At 42.1% G+C, this 19358-nt stretch overlaps 1 protein-coding gene across 3 annotated transcripts in view; it reads left to right on the forward strand.

Annotated features, from left to right (window-relative positions):
* The first annotated feature begins 132 nt into the window (after positions 1–132).
* Positions 133–19358, forward strand: part of LOC119819887 (WD repeat containing planar cell polarity effector) — a 271505-nt gene continuing 252279 nt past the window's right edge. For 2 of the 3 annotated variants that reach the window (XR_005286302.1, XM_038338112.1), the window contains exon 1: positions 133–385. The gene's annotated coding sequence lies outside the window, so the exon portion shown is untranslated. The remainder of the gene's footprint in view (positions 386–19358) is intronic. The other variant, XM_038338117.1, reaches the window with a different exon arrangement.

Genomic DNA, 19358 nt, shown 5'->3' on the forward strand with positions numbered 1-19358 from the left:
GAGGTTGAAACGCCTGACTGATGGCGCTCAGCAATTGGCGGGAGGGGAGGCGTTAACTTGAGGGAGGAGAAATGAACCCTGAGCGACAGCACCCGTTGCCCCACCGAGACTCTATCCTCCCCCAAGGCTAAACAAGGGAGGCGAAGAGACCTTACGTTGCGTAAAGCCCGCTCGACCCGGAAATAAACCTTTTAAAAACCCACTCTCCCAGGGGCGGGAGGAATCGACGCGTCCGGAACCACGGACAGCTTCACCGTTGCTAGGCGACAAGGCAGGCGCACCTGAGCGCTCCCGCGACCAGAGCCCAGAGGAGTTGCATCCCTACCCTGGAGGCAGGTCAGCTTGGCCCCGAGAGATTTTCTTTTCACCTTGGGTCCAGAACGAGGTACGGCGCTGTCGCACGTAGCCTGAACCCGGGTCGAACCTAACGGGCGGGTGTGGGCGACCTCCCGGTCTCTTGTTAGTGTCGGGAGCATGTGGATGCCTCAGTGTTCAGGAGAGAGGAGTGTTCTGCAGTTTGCACCGGTTTGACTTTTCCAAAGTAAGGTCAGAAAGATTTGTTTGTGGAGTGAGCCCCTTATAGAAGTTTGTGGTACATGGATCTAACTTTCTTTGCCTTCCGTGAACATGGGCATTTTTACTCGCTCTCTTTTTGGCAACTGGATGCGCTTTAAAACATCTTGATAAAGTTATACCAAACTCGTATTTCCAAGGGAGGTTGGGAGACAAAGTGTTAGTGGCTGAAACAACTCAAGAGGCTTTCATTTAAAATGAAAGTTGCTGGGGAACAGCTGTCTTCTCCATTTGTTTTGTGTAGATCTTCGGGAAGACGTGCTGCTTTGGAGCAGACCAATGAATATGGTATTGGTCTAACTTCAGGACTTTTACAAGTGAATGAATGCTGAGCGGCTTCAGTTTTGTTTTTTGGAAGATTTACTATTTGGAGAAAGAAATACAATGCCGTAGGGTCTATCTTCTTGAGACTGACTATTTGTGGGTCATTCGAATTAAGCTCTAAATGTTTGTATAAGGCGTTTCAAGTCATTGGGGCCAATTCCAAACAGTCAGGGTCTGGTTGTTAAACTGGAAATTTCTCCTTTTAGTTTTAGGCCCCCCACCCTCCACTATGCTTAGCATACTTCAATAATTAGCACTTAAACAAAATAATAATGTTTTAATTTTTTCCCAAGAGGGCTGGAGAGACAGCTCGGTGTTTAAGAGGACAGAGGATTCTAGTTCCTAGCACCCACATAGAGGCTCACAAAATGTCTTAGTTAGGGTTTCTATTTCTGCGGTGAAACCTCATGACCAAAAGTAAGTGGGGGACGAAAAAGTTTGACTTACACTTCCACACTGTAGTCTCTCACTGAAGGAAGTCAGGATAGGAACTCAAAACAGGACCAGAACCTGGAAGGTATGAGCTGATGGAGAGACCGTGGAGGAGTGCTGTTTACTGGCTGGCTCCTTATGGCTTGTTCAACCTAATTTCTTATAGAACCCAGGCCCCCCAGCCCAGGGATGGCCCCACCCATAATAGGCTCTGTCCTCCCCCATTGACTGTAGCATGAATAATAAAAACCCAGAGGCAGACATTGGGGTTCAAGTTGAAATCAGGAAAGCAAAGCAACCAATCACTACAGAGACCTTTTACCTCTACCAAATCTTCATACTGAAAGGGTGAGATCCTGTCTCCAAAAATATTCAGACTCCACTCTCCAGTGAGTTCCTGTCTCTTCCCTTTGTATTCCTCTTTCCGCTCAGCCACATCATTCCTGTCTCCACCTCCTAGTGCTGGGATTAAAAGTGTGTGACTTCCAAACACTGGGATTAAAGGTGTGAACCACTATCACCTGGATCTGTTTCTGCTTCCATCTTGTGTGGCCCAGGGTAGCCTTGAATTTACAGAGATCCAATTGCCTCTTTCTCCCGAGTCCTGGGATTAAAGGTGTGTGCCACCACTCCCTGGCCTGTATGACTGACTGACTAGTCTGGCTGCTTTGTCCTCTGATCTTCAGGCAAGCTTTATTTATTAAAACACAAATAATATACCACTATAATTAATCGCTAATTGTAACACCCGATTCTGTGTTACCCCCTCGGTACAGTTCGCGCGCCACTGTACCTTACGCGAGTCGGACAAGGGCCTGGAGATTGAAAGAACCGGTCAGCAGCGGTATGACATTGAGCATCAACAGTCAAAAAATTTAAAATGTATAAAATAAAAGACAAATGGTCTCTGGGGGTGGAACCATATTCCCCCTTTTTTGTTTTATGCAGATAGGCTTTGAGCGTACGATGCACTCGTTCCACTATAGCTTGTCCTTGAGGATTATAAGGTATTCCCGTTTTATGGGAAATGAAAAAGTCAGAACAAAATTTAGTAAAGCCAGAGCTGGTGTAGGCTGGCCCATTATCAGTTTTTACAGTTTTTGGAACTCCCATGTAGGCAAAAGCCTGGAGACAGTGACTTTTAACATCAAGTAATTTTTCTCCTGTATGAGCTGAGGCAAAATAAGATGAGAATATGTATCCACGGTTACGTGAACATATTGCAAACGCCCAAAAGAAGGAACATGGGTAACATCCATTTGCCATAAATGATTAGGAGCAAGCCCACTAGGATTAACTCCCAAATGGGGAACAGTTAAAAGTTCTGTACACAGAGAACATTTTTTAACAATGTCAGTGGCTTGCTCTCGAGATATCTTAAAATGAAATCTTAACGACCCAGCATTGAGATGAAAACGATTATGAGCTTTTTCTGCGGCTTCATAAGATTCTAGACTTAACTGCACAAATTTGGCGGGTAAGCTGATCAGCCAATGCATTCCCCTCGCTCAAGGGACCAGGGAGGTCAGTATGAGCCCGTAAATGCCCTACATAAATGGGAACAGACTGGGCCCAAAGCAAAGTTTGAATAGCCAATAACTGCGTCTGGATTTGAGATACAGAGGCAATATAAGCTGCAGTTTCCAAAGGTGCAAGAATTTTGCTTATATACTGACTATCAGTAAAAAGGTTAAATGGAATATCAGCATATTTCTCTAATGCCATTTGTACAGCGATCAATTCAGCCACCTGAGCAGATTTAGTATTATCAGGCTGAATATCAAAATCAGGAGGGGAGGCTACCACAGCTCTCCCTGTGGAAGATCCATGAGTAAACACATTCCGAGCCCCTGCCAGAGGCTGCAAAGAAATAACTTTAGGGAAACACACCGGATGATTTTTGAAAAAGGTGACCAAATTATCAGAAGGATAATGATTATCAAACTTGCAGGGATTAGTGAATAAAAACAAGGTCGAATCTTCAGCAAAATTTTGTAACCAAGTTATTTCTGCCTGGGTATAAGGCGTAATGACCTTATCAGGTAACATTCCAAAGTTTGCAAACTAAGTTTATACCCTTTATGAATAACACGTAGCACAGCTGATGGGTACGAGATAACAATTTTTACAGGTGACACGTGTTCATGTACCCATAGGATGGGTCCTTGCTGCCAAAAAACTCCAGTAGGACTATGCTGAGAGGGAAAAATTATCAATAGCAACGGCTGACTATAGTCAATATAATGAGTATGAGCAGAGGCAAGCTTTTTCTCAATTAAAGTAATACATTTCCTTGCCTGAGGTGTCAACTCACGAAAGGAGGTTGGGTCTGGATTTCCCTGCAGAATGTCCATAATCATTTCTTGCTCTAAGATCTTACAGCAACCTCCATTTACTAGACTTTTTCTTAATAACAAAGATAAGAGTATTCCAGGGAGAAGTGGATGTCACTATGCATCCTGCCTCTAGCTGTTCTAGGAACTCACTCTGTAGACCAGGCTGGTCTTAAATTCATAGAGTTCCACCGATCTCTGTCTCTAGTTGCTGGGATTAAAGGCACTTGCCACGGCACCTGGCTTTTTTCCTGGGCTGATTAACCATCCTTTTACCAGCAGGGCAGTTCCTTCTGTTGTGTCCTGACCTTCCATATTGAACAATTCCTTAACCTGGCTCCACCTTGACCTTCCTTAAGGGCAGAAACAATTACCCTACCCATCACTTGAGTGCCGCCTAACTGGATAAAGTCATTTAAATCTCCATTTCTATGGGGGCGTAAAACCTCTTGACATAAATCATATGACAAGGATCATATGCAATCTGTGCTGCTAAACCAGCATACTGTCCTTCACCAGTTAACTTGTCAAAGTTATGCTGGGAGAAACCCGCCTCGGCATTTTTCCATGCAGTCTTTTTGCAATTTTCCTGCATTTCACCTCTCCATAACAAATAATCTCCCCCGGAAAGACAAGCCCTGCAAAGCTGCATCCAGTCATTGGGTATAAGGTTGAGTTCTGCAAAGGATTCCAAAAAAGCTATAGTGAAAGGAGCATGAGCTCCATAATCCATACCTGCTTCTTTTAACTGCTTAATATCCTTAAAGGCCAGGGGGTTATGCTGCCTGACCTTCTGTCCTTGTGGATCAATAATTTCCACAACAGGATAAATCTGCCTCTCTATACTTAGATTATTTAATCTGTTTTGGATCTCTCGGATTTCTGCCTCTAAGTCTATAGGGGCGGAAGCACTGGTATAAGGATTTGAAGTGTCAAGAAATGTATTTTGCGGCGGAGGTCTCATGGAGACATCTCTATTTGCTTCCTTCCTTTCCTCTTTTTCTAACTTCTTTTCTAAAATTTCTTCTTCCTGTTCTATATCCCTTCTAATACTCTTAACTTCCTGTTCCTCAAAACTCTTAATAGAACTCACAGATTCTACTTCCTGAATCTCCTCAAGGGTTTTGTTCAAATTCTCTAATTGCTCTTTTACTTTAACATCATCACTGAGAAGAGCATCTCTGACTAAGCGCCACAGCGAAAATATTGCTATGGGGAATTCTTCTGGCCCTCGATCTTTTAGAGCATTTTGAAGGTCAGCCTTTACCTGCTCCCAATCAGTAATATTAAAACCCCATGCATGTAGAAACCAGGGACTAAACTCTAAAACCGTCTTAACTATCTCTTGTGCTGTCTCAACTTTTAATACCGGTGCCTTGTTTCTCCAAAAGACTTAACAACTGGCCTGTTAACCGGCCCCTTAATACTGGAACAGAATTACTTGCACCCATAAACAATACACCCTCACCACTCAATTTCTTACCTGCTGGCCAGACTTCCGAGGGCGACCTTTCAGGAATCCCTACTTCCCGATCTCGCAGATGGGTCTCCAACTGTAGTTGATGATCTCGCTGGGGCCTCCAATTGTAATACCCGATTCTGTGTTACGCTAGGCGAGTCGGACAAGGGCCTGGAGATTGAAAGAACACACAAAGAGACCTGGGTCATTCGGAAGGAGATCAGCCGAATGCCGTTTATTTAGCCTTGGGGAAAATCTTATATACCCCACTCCTGCCCAAGGAATTCCACCCAGGCAGGTGGGAAATTACCTTATCTAACTGCTGCACAAGGACTTCTACCTAGGCAGGTGGGAAATTACCATACCAACAATAGAGTCAACAATGCCCTACAACAAATCACCAGGCAGGGCAGAGGGAGCACAGGAACAAACAGGATGCTTAGTCATCTGACCAGAAACTGTCCTCAAGATGAGCCCCAGGGACAAGGGCAGACCCGGGCCCTACAGCTAATTAAGAAAATGCCCTATAGGCTTGCCTACAGCCTGATGTCATGAAAATATTTTCTCAATTGAGAGTCCCTCCTAAATTATGGTTCCAGCTAATGTCAAGATGACATAAAACTAGCCAGTAAACAGTCCAGTAGTATTTAGGCTTCAATAGAATGTACCAGACTTGAGTGACTCCTTGAATCACTTTGTTTTTTGGTGCTTTTCTTTTGCTCTTGAACGCTGATCTTTCTACATTTGAATGCTGCATTTGTCTCTGTTGCAAGGAGAGGCAGCCCCTTGTTTGTCCCTGGCTAGCTTACACCTGAAATAACCACACAGAAATTGTATTCATTAAAACACTACTTGGCCCATTAGCTCTAGTTTCTTATTGGCTAATTCTTACATCTTAATTTAACCCATTTCTATTAATCTGTGTATCGCCACGTGCCAGTGGCTTACCAGCAAGATTCTAACCAGTGACCGTCTCAGGCAGAAAATCCATGGTGTCTCTCACTCTGCCCTTCTTTCCCAGCATTCAGTTTTGTCTTCTCTGCCTACCTAAGTTCTGCCCTATCAGGCCTAAAGCAGTTTCTTTATTCATTAGCCAATGAAAGCAACACATGAACAGAAGAACCTCCTACACCATGTCTCTGTCCACGCTTAGGTTATTCATAAGTTGTAGCTCGAAATGTTACCTCTTTGTTAGAGCCTCTCAAATTCCAGGGCATGTCTATGTACTTTCTGTTTCTACTTGGTTTTCTGATAAATATTAGTTCTGTTAGTTTTTAGTTTATGGTATCTCCTACTGAGTAACTGTATGTGGAAACATCACACTCCAGACAGAGATAGCATGACTAGTCCCCAGCTTCTCTTGTTGGTTAAGGTTGGGATTACAGGATTTCCAAGTGAAGAGTGAAGGGCTCTTTCATGGAGACTGTTCTAATAAATCTGCCATGGGAACTTAGGATAACGGTCTTGGGCTGAGCCACTTGGTTAGGCTCTAGGGATCAGAAATCAGTAGGGTACAATAACTGCCTTTTAGGGATCACTGTAGCATGAAACATTAATTCCTAAAGGCAACACAGTGATCTGGTAATTGTTAAAAGGCTTGTTCTGTACTTGGAGGGCTTTAGTAAGGGGGTGCTGTCTTGCTCAGCAGCTGCATCTGTAGTGTGGTGGTGTGCTGGGGAGTTCTCATCACTTTAACGCAAACTAGACTCACCTGGAGAGAGACTGCTGAGAAGAATTGCCTCCAACAGATGGTCTGTGAACATCTCTTGGGCCATATTCTTGATTGATGATTGTCTTCTTTATGGTGAAAAGGTGTTTATTTAGAATTAGCCAGCTGGACTCAGTTTAGATGACCCCAATTTTGTTGGCAACATCGCAACCAGGAGCCACCTGAGCATCCGCCATCTCTCCATCAGGCCTTATGGGGGTGTTGACTTTGGCCACATCAGTGTCACGGAGTTTCTTCACGGCCCGTTTGATCTGGTGCTTGTTGGCCTTGACGTCCACAGTGAGCACAGTTGTGTTGTCTTCTGTCTTCTTCAGGCCTGACTCAGTCAGTGTCAGGGGAATTTGATGATGGCATAGTGGTCAAGCTTGTTTCTCCTGAGTGCGCTCTTTCAAGGGTATTTGGGCTGCCTCTGTAGCTGCAGGATCTTGGGCCGCTGGAAGGTGGGTGATGTATGGATCTTGTGGCTGTGGGCGCCTTTCAGCAAGGCCTTTGCTTTGGCTTCGTCTTTGAGAGAGGCAGTAGCTTCCTTCGCTTTCGGTGTCTTCTTGGCGATAAGGCGCTGATTGTCCTAGTCAGGGTTACTATTGCTGTGATGAAACACCATGACCAAGAGCAGCTTGGGGGAAGAGAGGGTCTGTTTGACTTAGGCTTCCACGCCACTGTTCATTATTTAAGGAAGCCAGGACCTCATAGACCAGGAACCTGCAGGCAGGAACTGATGGAGGGGTGATCACCAGCTCAGGCATGGTCCCACCTACAATGGACTGGCCTATCTCCATCAATCACTACAAAAATGCCCTACAGGCTTTCCTACAGCATGAAGTTGTGGAGGCATTTTCTCAATAGAGGTTCTTTCCTCTCTATTGATTCTAGCTTGTGACAAGTGGACATGAACTAGCCAGCACACTGATTGATGTGACTGGTGCCTTTCCTGGGTGAGAGGTATAGGCTATGTATGAAAGGTAGCCGAATAAACCAGCAAGCAGTGTTCTTCTGTGGTCTTTGTTTCGGTTTCTGCCTTGGCTTCCATTAGTGATAAACTATGATGTGGAAGTGTAAGATAAAGTAAACCCTTTCCTCCCCCAAGTGGCTTTGGTCAGGATTGTATTATAAGATTTGGTGGAAGAAAGTTATCACCCAAAGTAGAAGCAGGGGAACCATTTCTTTATCATTGGGTTTCCTATGGCATGCACAACTTATGAAATGCTGACTGATCAGGAATGGCCCTTGCAAAGCCAAGAAAAAAAGCCCATTTTGTTTTTTTTTTTTGCTTCAGCCATTGTCTTTTCCCCTGGAAGAATCCATGTTTGCAGTGCTGAGGTGTTTGTTTATAAGACTGTTTAGGTTCAGACTGTATCAGTAATGGAGGCTGGAGAAAGAGGAGCACACTGAGGCATCTGTATATTTTACTAAGTGCTTCAGGTCTGTGGTGGTCTGGATGCGGATGGCCCCCAGAGACTCATATGCTTGAATCATAGTTAGTGAAGCTATTTGTGAAGGATTAGGGATGGGTGGCCTTGCTGGAGGAATTGTGTCATAGGGAAGCGCTTTAAAGTTTCAAAAGCCTCCAGCCATCCCTAGTCCACTCTGCCTCCTGTCTGAGGTTTGGGATGTAAGTTCTCTTCTGTTCTGCTGACATGCCTTCACTCTGCCATCATGGACTCCGACCCTCTGGAACCATAAACCCAATTAAACACTTTCTTTTATAGGTTATCTTGATTATGGTGTGTTAGTACAGCAATACAATAGTAACTAATAAAAAGATGGTTTTTAACGACTTGTAATAACTTTGTCTAGGTTATGTTGCTATAATATAATGAATCCGTAAGCAAACCATTTTTTCATAATTTTGGGGGCACTGCATTTTATCTTGAGATTATTTGTATGGGATTTTCTTTTTTCCTAGTTTTTGATATTAAACATCCTTTGTAAGTTAATTCTCATTGCTGTGGAAAGAGAGAAAAAATGTTCGTAGAATTGGCTACTATGCTAGGCCCTAACCTGTGTGTCTGAAACAGAGTCACTTACGCAAAATCGCATAATCTAACTGAAACTTCAAGGAAGCCAGTAAATTCCCCCAGAAGAATTGGAAAGAGATTTTACCCAAGAGCATATACCAAAGTAGACCCATTTAACCTGTCATCCTTCCTGAACAAATAACACCAAAAACCCCCACCCCAAACCTTATGATAGCCAATCAGCTTTAAAAAATTATTTCTTTTATTTTTTGGATTTTAATAACATCATTTCCCCCTTCTCTTCTCTCCCTCCAAGCCTTCCTATGTACCCCTCCTTGCTCACTCTTATTTTCTATCCTGCTTCCTTTCCTACCTTGGAAACCTATTACTCTGTCATTGCTCAGTGGGGACTCTCATTCCATTATGTAGGATAGATTCTGCCCAGATTCTTGAATTACAAATAAAGCCTGATTTAACCTGTAACTAAATTGCTGTAATTTTGGCTGACATCTTTACCCTCCACATCAGCGTGTCAGTTCTTCACATCCCATAGCTCTTTTTTCTCCCTTAGCCTCCTGTCCTTGCTTGAGCCCAGGCTTCTGACTAGCCAACATCCAGTTCTTCCCACGGTTGCCCATTTCAGACTCTGTTTTTGACTTAAGTCTTTTTTTTATTTTTTCCTCATGTGTATGTATATGTGGTGTGTATGCATGTTTGCATATGTTGAGTACCATGTGTCTGCTGACACTCGTGTGTGTGTGTGTATGTGTGTGTGTGTGTGTGTGTGTGTGTGTGTGTGTGAGCATACACATGCAGTTAGAGGCCCGAGGTTGACTTTAGGAGTTGTCTTGTTTGATCTCTTTCCATCTTATTCATTTAGGCAGGGTCTCCTCCCACTGAGCCCTCACTCACCCATGCAGCTAGTCTAGATAGCCAGCTTGCTTCTGGGATCTCCTGCAGATGCTTTCTATGGCTGGAATTTCAGGTGGGCCACAATGCCCACCTGGAGTTTATGTGAGTCCAGATTCCTGTCTGTACTGTCTGTATGCGTTTGCAGCAAATGCTTTAACCACTGAGCCGCCTGCCAGCCCTGGCTTAATGTTTTAAAGCAATGAGCATGACTATATCTGTTTTAATTTCTAAGAAAATGATAACTTTTTATTTATATATCAGTTTTCTTACATGAAAAATCAACTGAGTGGTATAAATTGTTTTAACAATGTTTTCTGTTAGTAGGTGGAAAGGGGTAGTATGAATTGACTTATTATTAATAATTTATGTGACACAAAACTACAAAATAGATCCACATGTACAAGAGTAAGCACGAGCATATTTTACACGAGACATCCTAGACTCACAAGCTCTTTATAGGATAAAATTATGCTCACACTGATTTTATTTGTAGCATGTGTGAAACTGGCATACATTTTAGTTTTTTAATGCAAAATCAAGCTTTCAAGTCTTTTGTTTTTGTTTGTTTGTAGTTCAGGATGACCTTGAACTCCCAGCAACCCTTGGTCCTTAACCTCCTGAGGGCTAGGTTACAGGTCTGAGACACTGTACTCAGCTGGGACTGTTGAGTTTTTCTATAATTATTCTGCTATAATATGATTTCCTTTTACTAAAAGTAGCTGAGTGATAGACATTAACAGAAAGCAGCCCTTGCTGTTGGCCTAATTAGCTGCATTTTTACAAATCTGTATTTTGCTGCGGAAGCCATGTATAACACAGGCATAATACAGCCATAATAGCTGTGTCGGGTGGTAGAGCATGAATAAAAATAGAATCATTTAAAAAGAAAGGTTAGCATTTGTAACATAAATCAGAAACTCATTATTACAAATATTTTTAAACGAAAGCCTATATAGGCCTAAATAATGATTTAGCTGAAAGATTGCTATATCCTTTTTTAAACACAAGAATAATGTGATTAATCTTGGAAACCCTTTGGTTTAGATTACATGCAGAACATTTTTAAAAGTAGGAAGTCTTTCTAAAATGGATGTGTATCATTTTAAGAACAATTATCACATTTCAGCATATCTGAAGCATAGTTAAACCTCAGCTCAAACATAGTCAAGGCAAAAAAATCTTTATAATTGAACTTAAAATTATAATCACACTGAGAACTACTTTATTGCTATTATATATACACACAGTTTATATACCCCATAGCACACATGTACAGATACACACACCCACGTTCTCATACAAGGACACATGCACATTTGCACGTCCTGTCGTGTAGACTGTGCTGACTTCTGTGTCCTTCCAGCTTTGCTGAATCTGCTGCTGAAGCAGCTTAACTGCAGAGATTTGACGAGTGATTTCAGGAGTGCTCAAGTACTGAACATTTAGCATGACCAAAAGTGTAGTCATGTGATCTTCACGTAATCAATCGGGTTGCTGTTAGTGGAGTTAGTAGCTAGGTCATTCTTTTTATTAAAAAGTTTACTACATTTGTATTTTTTGCATGTAGCATGTGTGTGCACGCATGTGAATGTATATGTATGCAGGTGTGTCGCAGGACAATTGTGGGAGCTGGTTTTACTACTTCCACGATGTGGGGCTCAGGGACCCAACACAGGTTGTCATGTTTTGGGGAAAGTGCTTTTTACCCACCAAGCTGTCAGTCTTCCCACCTTCTTTTTTAATTTTATGTGAAACAGGAGAAAACAGCCTCCAGAACTCTTTTTGATAATTACATTTTTTCCCTGGGCATATCTGCTATCTAATCTTGAAATTTTTTTTCATTTAATTGGAAGAAGTAAACATTAATTAGTGCTTATTATACTTAGCCATGTGACCTTGAATGCACTTCTTGGTCTCTGTAAGCCTTAGTTGTACTTGGTATGATAAAACAGAATGACCATTAAGTCTGGAAACAAAATGGAGCATGCTCTTCCATAGATACCCACTTAAATCAAGTTTGTAGATTATATATCTAAGTTGTACTTCTAAGAGTAGATCTCTAAAGTAACTTACATATCCAGAGTTAATACAGAAGACTGGCCACCTTTAATCCCAGCACTCAGGAGGCTGACAAAGTTGGAAGCCAGCCAGAGCTACATAATGATACCCTGTCTCAAATAAATAAAAAACAAAAAAAAGTAAGGAATGAATGGACTATAGAATAGTTGTTCCCATGAATAAATATTAAAAGTGCAACACTGAATGAAAAAACTGAATTATATATAAGGTGGGGACCATGGTAGGTATTTAGGTCATAAGAGCATTGTCTTCAGAAGAGATTAACACCCACCTCTCAGGAGCAACCCATCTCTCTCAGACTGGGTTAGTCCCTGGGATATTGCCGAGTCGTACAAGAGACTTACTGTGTTTTGGTTCTAGTGCATGCATGTGTTTGTGCTATAATCCCCAGAGACAGCCCTAAATGTTATCATCTAGGATGTCCTAAAAGATCAAACCCACAGGCTCTAAAATCTCAGAGCATAATTCTGAAAAAAGTAACAATAGTAGTTACTCGAAGACTTTTCCATTTTTAGGAGAATTGTTTGAGAAGCATAAAGATATGACAAAGCCTATTGGCCAGGTTTCACAATGATAGCCCACTATTTTCACAAACTTAAACTCCCAGATAGTCTAAGGCAGTCATGTAGATATGACGCTGATACGCAGAGCAGTTAATTCATAAATAGACCAGAGTCTGAAAGGTGTAACTGTTCATCACAGTGTGTAATGCTCTCCAGCTTTGTGATGCAGTCATCTGAAACCCAGCGCATTTGATAACATCGTTGAGAAGAACCACAAGGGGCTGTTGAGCTGCTTCAGCGGGCAGAGACACTGGCTGTCCGGGCCTCGTGACCTGAGTTTGACCCCTGTGGAAGGAGAGAAGTGACTGCAGAGTTGTCCTCTGTCCTTATGTGCACTGATATTCAGACACTCAGAGCTCTGTCTTCTGTCGCCCAGAACACATCCTCACTGCGTCTGTAGCCACTAAGGAACCAACGCCTCGGCAGACGTTACCTTTCATAGTGCAGACGCACGAAGGAGGTGTTTCTTTACTTAAATTGCTGTTGTGCCAATCTTAACCCTTAAGTACATAACCATGAGTATAGCCCTCCCCCACAGTAGGAACTATAGATTTCAAGACTTAGGTTTCTACGATTTCAATGAGGAGTTTAATCTTTTCAGATTGTGATTTGGGGGAGTTTAGACTTTAGTGATTTTGACTCTTTGAGATCTCAACAGTTGAGACTGTGATATCTGAATTGCCTTTGGAATTCTGATTTGTACTGTTTCTACATGTGCCACGTGGCTGTTATCGTGAAGGTGTATCACACATATCTTACCAAACACGGTCACCTGATCCTGGACTCTCAGCCTCCAAAGCTATGAGCTAAAGTAAGCTCTGTATGAAGTGCCCCACCTCAGGTGATTTGTTACAGTGACGCAGTAGACAAAGACTGTAGTGACTGATCTTACTCTGGATCTCCTACACATCCTGTAAACAAGTAAGGAAGATCAGAAGAATGATCCATTCAGAATTGAGGATGTTGGTTGTTGATGATTGACAGGAAAAAGTTACTGGGGTCTTCAAGATATTGTTCATCTGTTTCTTTAAGATGCGGGCTGGCTTCGAACTCACAGAAACCTGCCTGCTTCTGCCTCCCAGTGCCGGGATTAAAGGCATGTGGCACCATGCCTGGCTTTTATTTATTTATGTATGTATGTATATATGTATGTATGTATGTGAAGACCAGTTGTGTTTGGTCTCTAGATTATCTAGTCTGTGGTTCTTGGTTACCCAAGCAGTATGGGATATGAATTTCTTTTCATGGAATGGGCCTTAAGTCAAAGCAGACATTGGTTGGCTGTTCTGAAAAGTTCTGTGCCACCATTGCCCCAGCATGTTTTGCAGACAGGGCTGTTGTCCACATTTCTCTTTTGGTAGCCAGCAGAGTACCTTCCTACACCAAAGAGATTAGAATGTAAGGGTGAAGGCTCCATGTAGGCCACTAGCTTGACTTCATGTTCAATGAATTGTGTGGATGCTGTCGTTGACTGTCCCCCCCCCCCCATCTCGGCACCATCTGTTGTGGAGAACAACCCAGCAACCCATTGTCTTAGTGCCAGACTGGGTTGCTTGGGGATTTCCATGGGACCTCTTTGGTTAACACTCAATTGAATACAACCCAGTCCCGCCACCGGAAATTTCGCCTGGGATCAGGAGATGGCTGTTGAGACTCCATATGCCCCATTACCAGGAAGTTTGTATTGCACCAGGTTTCTACACCCCTCATCCCACCCCCCAGTTCCAACAATCTCTTCCCACACTCTCTTCCTTCACCTCATCACCCTCACCTCACTCCTCTTTCTCATCCCTACCTTTCCGAAGTCTGCCCTTAAAGTCTATTCTATTTGCCCCTCCTAGAGAGATGCATGTGTCCTCCCCAGACCCATCTATTTTACCTGACCTCACCATATCTACAGATTATATCTTGGTTTTCATTTAGTTAACTGCTAATATTCACTTATAACTGAATTCATACCTTTTTTATTTTCTGGATTTGAGTTACCTCACTCAAGATGATTTTTTTTCTAGTCCCCTAGAAATTCATGGTGTCATTTTTTTAAAAACAGTCATTGAATAATACTCCATTGGCTCTTTATAAAATCAGGTGTCCATATGTGTTTGGGTTATGTCTGGGTCTTCACTTTGATTCCATTGATGAATGTGTCTGCTTTTGCACCAATACCATGCAGCTTTTATTACTATAGCTCTGTAGTACAACTTGAAATCAGGGTGGTGAGACCTCCAGCAGTTCATTTATTGTTTTAACTATTCTGGGTTTTTTTGTTTTTCCATATATAGTTGAGAATTATTATTTCAAGGTCTGTAAAGAATTGTGTTGGAATTTTGATGGGGATTTCATTGAATCTGTAGATTGCTTTTGATTGAATGTCCATTTCTACTATGTTAATCCTGTCGATTCATGAACATGGGAAATCTTTACATCTTCTGATATCATCATGTTCAATTTCTTTTTTTAAAGGCTTGAGTTTTTACCATACAAATATTTTACCTGTTTGGTTAGAGCTCTCTAAGATATTTTATTTATTTGAGGCTATTATGAAAGGTATTGTTTCCTTAGTTTCTTTCTTAGTCCTTTTGTTATTTGTATATAGAAGGGATACTGATATTTTTGAGCTAATTTTGTATCCAGCCACTTCAGTGAAAGTATTTATCAGCCGTAGGAGGCCCCTGGTGGAATTTTTGGGGTCAATTATATATACTATTGTATCATCTGCAAATAATGGTACTTTGATTTCTTCCTTTCCAAATTGTTTTCTTTTGATCCTCTTCAGTTGTCATATTGCTCTAGCTAGAACTTCAAGTACTGCTGTGGGACGATGGCCTTTTATCCTGTAACTTGTATTATTTTTAATAAAACGCTGATTGGCCAGTAGTCAGGCAGGAAGTACAGGCGGGGCGATGAGAACAGGAGAATTCTGGGAAGAGGAAAGACTCAGTCTGTAGTCATCACCCAGACAGAGAGGAAGATGTGACTGCCTCACTAGAAAAGCCACGTGGCTAACACAGACAAGAATAATGGGCTAATATAAGTTATAAGAGTTAATAAGAAGCCTGAGCTAGTAGGCCAGTTAGTTTATGATCAATGTAGATATTTGTGTGTTTCTTTGGGACTGAGAGGCTGCAGGACTGGGTGGGACAGAAACCTCAATCGATAAAGTACTATATTGAATAGATATGAAGAGAGTTGACAGCCTTGTATTGTTTCTGATTTTAGTGAAATTGTTTTGAGTTTCTCTCCATTTAATTTAATGTTGACTATAGGCTTGCTGTAAATTGCCTTTATTATTTAGATATGTCCTTTGTATCCCTAATCATTCTAGGACTTTTATTCTTAGGGGTGCTGGATTTTATCAAAGACCTTTTCTACATCTAATGAGATGATAGTGTTCTTTTTTTTCTTTCAGTTTGTATGGTGGATTATATTTACTGTGGTTTAGCTGGGGAAGGGCTTCTGGAATTGGGGGCTGGGATATAGTGATGAATGGGGAAAGAGAGGTTGGGGGAATAGTTTTTGGGATCCACAGATGTGGGCTGGGGAAGGGAGTCTGAAGCTGGTGTCTGTTGCAGTGCTGGGGATGAGACTGAGGTATTGGGCCAGGTGGAACACAAAGGGAGGAGGTCTGTGGGCAACCCACCTGGTTTTCTGGGAGGCATGGCCACCTTTAATTCTTTTTTGTTGGGGAGGGGGTTTGAAAGAGGGTTTCTCTGTGTAGCCCAGGCTGTACTAGAACTAGCTCTGTAGGACAGACTGGCCTTGAACTCAGATCCACCTGTTTCTGCCTACTGAGTGCTGGGGCTAAAGGCAAGTACCACCGCTGAAGGCCTTTAATTTGGTTTTATTTGATGATGCTGGTTTTTAAGATTTATTTGTTTATTTTGTATACAGTATTCTGTCTGTATGTATGCCTGCAGACCAGAAGACAGCACCAGATCTCATTATAGATGGTTGTGAGCCACCTTGTGGTTGCTGGGAATTGAACACAGGACCTCTGGAAGAATAGTCAGTGCTCTTAACCTCTGAGCCATATCTCCAGCCCCTTGATGCTTCTTGTTATTAAATTCTTATTGTAGTGTGAAGCGGCGGGGCTGTGTCCCGCCACCCGGCCACCGGCTAGCTTTACACCCGAAATAATTACACGGAAACTGTATTCTTTTAAATACTGCCTGGCCCATAGTTTCAGCCTCTTATTGGCTAATTCTCACATCTTCCTTTAACCCATATTTAGTAATCTGGGTAGCACCACGAGGTGTGGCTTACCAGGAGAGATCTTAACCTGCGTCCATCTCGGAGAGGAGCAGCATGGAGACTCACTATCGTGACTGCCTGAAGCGTCTCTCCAACTCTACTTCCTTGTTCCCACAATTCTGTTCTGTCTACTCCACCTACCTAATTTTCTGTTCTTAAAGGGCCAAGGCAGTTTTCTTTATTAATTAACCAATGAAAGAAACATAGACAGATAACTCTCCTCCATCATTTCCCCTTTTTCTGTTTAAACAAAAAAGAAAGGCTTCAACTTTAACATAGCAAAATTACATGTAACAAAACAGTTATCAAGCAAGAATTACAGTTACAATATTTAAATCTATTTTATCTTTTATCATAACTAAGAAAAACTATAACTATTGAACCATTCTTCAACTCCATCAAAGACTCCAGAAGGATATAAGACTACCTAAATAAACAAGAAGTAAGTAACTTTCAAACTCTAGAAATGACAGAGACAACTCGCTGCCTGGACAGTCACCCAAAGTTCCTCTGTACCGTTGGGGCATCCATCTTCAGCCTACAGGCCCATAATGTCCAGCAGACTTTTTCATGAATCAGGAACCCCAAAAGGCCATCTCACCTTTAGGCAAGTTCAGCAGTCCTCTTTCTGTGGGTTCCTTGTGTCTAGTTTATGCAACAGTCCAGGCAAGAGCAGTTTTTTGCCCAAATGGCTAACAAACTCCATAAGTAGCCTCTTCGATGCCCATCTTCCTCTCGAAGTAGATTGGTGCTGCCAGGAGCAGACGTGTCTCATTGTCAAGAAAAACCCTAAGTTATTAAAACATTAAATGCCATATTCTGCAGTCTTTGAAAGATATGAAGAATGTCTATCTAACTGAAATATATCTACATATCTAGAAAATCTAATAACATGACTACAAGCTTAACCATTATCTATGATTAACCATTAACAACCTATATTTCCTAATTATACATTACAGTTTTTAAAATGAACTACAATCACAATAGCTTAATCAAGATCAGAAATACATATACATATAACAAAATTGACCTTAAAATCTATACCAATGCAAATTCATATCTATATCATCTCCCCCTTTAAATGTAAAAGAACATTTATAAGCAATATTTGGGAAAATGGGCGCAGTTTTTTCTCTCCAAACTGCTTCCTGCTGAATGGGGGCGCTGTTATTTAGGTCTTTCGTGGTGTAACCTGTGTGCTAGGTTCCTCTCAGTTGGCAGTTGAGTGAAGTAATTTTTTGAAGATGTTCACAGCAACTTTTCAGGAGGGCGTGGTCTATCATACCATATTGGGATAGAAGCAATCCACAGAGTCTCGTCCTCTGTGAAAACAAAAGAAGAAACTCTTTTCCAAAGCATCATGTTCTTAGATCCAAATCCTGAAGTCATACCATTAAAATGTCCATTCTGGTCTAGACTGGCAGCCCATATAATGAAATGTCTCTCTGTACTTAGCTCCTTTCCAGTCAAAAAAATCAAAGAAAACACAACAAAATACATAATCCAGACTCTCTGTGAATTTTCCATTTTTATGCGGCTTATTTTCATTCTATCACTTTACTTTATTCTGTCTCTTTAAAGACTTTAGCCTTTTTTTAGGCATTAACTTTATTTTTTTATATTTTCTTCTTCTCTCTCTCAAGCCTACATACATTCATCCAACACTGTGACTCATTTAAAAGTCTTTTATGTCTGAATCTGTCCTATTGTGAATCTGTAATTTTTTTACTGTCGAGAAACTTGTTTGATTTGAGCCTTTACATTGCTAAGCGCTTAAGACTCTAAGCTGTGACATTCCTAGGTCAAAAACAGGTACTGCAGGCTTGCCCCGCCCAGTCCAACATGGCGGAGCCGCTTGTGACTCTTAATCAGTTGCACCTCTGAGCTGCAGAGCCGCTGGGCTGTTCTGGATGTTGGCTCCACCTCTCTCCAATTTCAAAATGGAGGATGTACCATTTTCTACTAGCTCTGGGGCCTCCAGGTAGGAGCCACACTCAGCACTTTAATTCTGAGACTGAGTGTGTCGCACAGAAACTCATTTCATCCAAGTTACAGCCAAATCTGACGCGCAGAGTACCGCGCAGCCTGGAAACATCGGCAGAAATCCGCCATGCTCTCCCGCTCGCCTAAGCCTGATTCCGCCATCTGCCCAGGTGCAGGCGGGGAGCAGTGAGCCATTGGCATGGTCTCAGAGCACTTTCTTTACGATCCCAAGCAGGCACACAAACATCCAGTCCATAAAAGCCATTGAAATGCTTTAAAGCCAGAGTTTGCACTGGCAGCACAGCACAAGGAAGCCGCGTTTTAAAATGACTCAGCTTTTCTCTGTCGCTATTGCCGAAACAGGAAATCTCTCTATAGTACGTCCAGGCAAACAGCAAAAAGCTGTGTTAAACACTCTCTCTCCTTTATTTGAAGCTTTTACAGGTTTTTACGTGGATTTAGTCACCACGTTGGAGCGCCAATCTGTAGTGTGAAGCGGCGGGGCTGTGTCCCGCCACCCGGCCACCGGCTAGCTTTACACCCGAAATAATTACACGGAAACTGTATTCTTTTAAATACTGCCTGGCCCATAGTTTCAGCCTCTTATTGGCTAATTCTCACATCTTCCTTTAACCCATATTTAGTAATCTGGGTAGCACCACGAGGTGTGGCTTACCAGGAGAGATCTTAACCTGCGTCCATCTCGGAGAGGAGCAGCATGGAGACTCACTATCGTGACTGCCTGAAGCGTCTCTCCAA

The sequence above is a fragment of the Arvicola amphibius genome, chromosome 1 (assembly GCF_903992535.2).
Source record: "Arvicola amphibius chromosome 1, mArvAmp1.2, whole genome shotgun sequence".
In the NCBI taxonomy this organism is placed as follows: Eukaryota; Metazoa; Chordata; class Mammalia; order Rodentia; family Cricetidae; genus Arvicola; species Arvicola amphibius.